This window comes from Monopterus albus, unplaced genomic scaffold (genome assembly GCF_001952655.1).
Source record: "Monopterus albus unplaced genomic scaffold, M_albus_1.0 scaffold193.1, whole genome shotgun sequence".
In the NCBI taxonomy this organism is placed as follows: Eukaryota; Metazoa; Chordata; class Actinopteri; order Synbranchiformes; family Synbranchidae; genus Monopterus; species Monopterus albus.
In genome coordinates this window covers 272,263-275,002 of record NW_018128073.1, presented here as the reverse complement: position 1 = coordinate 275,002, position 2,740 = coordinate 272,263, and positions in this window count along the sequence as shown.

Genomic DNA, 2,740 nt, shown 5'->3' with positions numbered 1-2,740 from the left:
ACTTTTGTTGTGATTTGGCGCTATACAAATAAAATTTGATTTGATTTGATTTGATTTGATCCTGTTCAGCTTGGTCACTGTATACAGCGGAAAATCAGTGTCACACAACAACAGCCTCAGAGTGTAACAGTAGCTGGAGAAGAGGTGAAGGTGTTAATGCGCTGGTTAACCTTCATGAGATGATCACATGAGGCCGTTGTGTGCTCCAGCCTCCAGGGACATTCGCTGATGTTAAGTAGTCATGAATTGTGCTGCTTGTGTCCCCAGCCCCATGAAAAATGACTCCAGCTGCTGCTGCTGAGATGATTATGGGTAAACCAGAACCCATAAATCAGTGATATCACACATCTTCTGCTTACCAGGTGCATTTTTATCTTAACAGTGACATTATTATGACTGCATTAGTGCAAATGCAGGGGGGTTTGGGGCGGGGCTCTTCCTGAAGTCCACTGTTTTGAGTGTGTTCAGCTCCAGGTTGTTGCGGCCACACCACAGGACCAGCTGCTCAACCTCCCGTCTGTAGGCTGACTCGTCACCTACACCTCGACACCAGTCTTTCAAAGCACTTCATAACTACAGATGTCAGGGCGACAGGTCTGTAGTCATTCAGTCCACTGATGGAGGTTTTCTTGGGGACTGGAATGATGGTGGACCGTTTGAAGCAGGAGGAGACTTCACACATCTCCAGTGACCTGTTGAAGATAAGTGTGAAGATGAGGGCCACTGATCAGCACACAATTTCAGGCCGGAGGGGGTCACACCATCTGGGCCTGGTGCCTTTCTGATTTTTTGTCTTTTAAAGAGGCTACGCAAATCCTTTTCACAGATCGTTAGAGGTGGCCTGTAGCTCTGACTTAGCCTCCTCAGTCCAGCTCTTCACTGTTTTGACCACAGGCTTCGCAGCTTTAAGTTTCTGCCTGTAGGTTGGAATAAGATGGGCCATACAGTGATCTAAGAGTGCCATCAGCTGTCCAGAGACAGGAGCGGTGCAGAGAGGAGAGAGGAGCAGTTCCATTCACTGCCCCACAGACCAGAGCCAAAGACCTGAACTAGATAGCTGCAAGTGTAGAAGTCCGGATGATCAGCTGGGATGCCTCCCCAGAGAGGGACGAATGAATCCTTCTCATGTTGTACAGGGGGAAGTTACAACACAGCAGTGGGCTGCTGCTGTATTTGCTGTCAATCCAGCTCAACTGATTTCAAACACAAATCACTGTTTCACTAGATACCATGTAAGGGTGTGGCTGTGTTTAGTTGTGAAGAGTTTCCTAGATGTGCAGCTCTGCTATAGATTTATTAGTTTATATTCAGCAGCAAAAACAGCAGAGAACCAAACCTGACTGAATCATTTGGTTACAGCGACAAAGATGTGCACCTAGAAAACACAACCACTGGTTTGGATGGCATGTGGATCTGCAAAATGCCAATCAGAGGTGGCTCATTCATCAACTAATCACTTGGATTAGATTCAGAAACACTTTAAGTGCTTCCCTGTAGCTTTGATGCTAACAGTAGTAGTGTTTACTACTGGCTGTGTCCCCTCTCAGTGCTGCAGAGCAAGCTGCTGTCCTTGGCAGCAGCAGCACTTTAAGAAGAACGGCTGAATAATTCATTGCTGAAAGCGCAAGAAGGTGGGAAGATGGACAGTCCAGAGAAAAAAGGAAAGACCACTCAGGAAACTAAACGTGTCCTTGAAGTGTCCTTCTGATCCTGTTTGTGTGGCGCTGAGTGGGAACCAAACACCCAGTCTGAATGTTCACCCCCAGCAGGGATCCAATCTTCTCAACAGAAGCTCTGTATTCTGCATCAGCCATGCGCCGTCCTTGGAGGACGAAACCCTGCAGAGTGTCGGTGTGCTGGTAATTAAGCCAAGCTGCTGCTACCTGAGACTTAAAGCCGGCAGGACTCACAGGTTTTACTGAGGAGAACGACACATACTGACACTGACACCAGGCCACAGAGGCTCGAAAACCTCTCCTCAGTCCCCACAGCAGGAACCACAGAGCGTCTGTGCTATTAATCACACAGGCAGTTCTGCTAATGTAACAGCCCTGGCCACCCCTCAGAGGTTGGAGGTCACACGCACAAGATCGGACTGATCCTCATAATATATGTGTGGAGGAGCAACCGTCATGTAGACAGATGTAGTGAAATGGTCAGAAGTGCTGCGCCCCTGACCCTGAGCTCAGCAATGATGCTAGTAACACAGTGTTTCATCATCATAACAATCATAATCTTTATTGCCAAGTATGTTCAAATACAAGGAATCCGGCTCAATTTAAATGGCCCCCGGTGTGCACCAAATAAAATAGAATAAATGTCCTGAAATGACCAATCAGAAAAATCCATGCAACTTCCCTTTAAAGCAGCACCAAGCAACATGAGCAACTTCATAGATCAAACAGAGAACTTCAGGTTTTCTCCTTAGCAGAAATCAGAAGACTCTGCTTAAACAGTTAGTGTTAATCCATCTAAAAATCAGACCAAGCTCAACTGAAGAAAGACATCCCAAAGTGAAAACGTAAAGTCTTTGGATCTGATAGTCAGAAATAATTCACCTTGAGAGGCGGAGTCTGACTCTGTGACCTTAAAGTCCTTTCAGCCATGTTTAAAACTATTTCATCTTTACCTCATCCCTTTAACAGAGTGAGAATCTGCATAAACAGAAATAGCTTGGTCTTGACATCTCAGTACAATACAATTTGTTTTGATGCACAATAAAGTACTGGCTTTGGGGCCC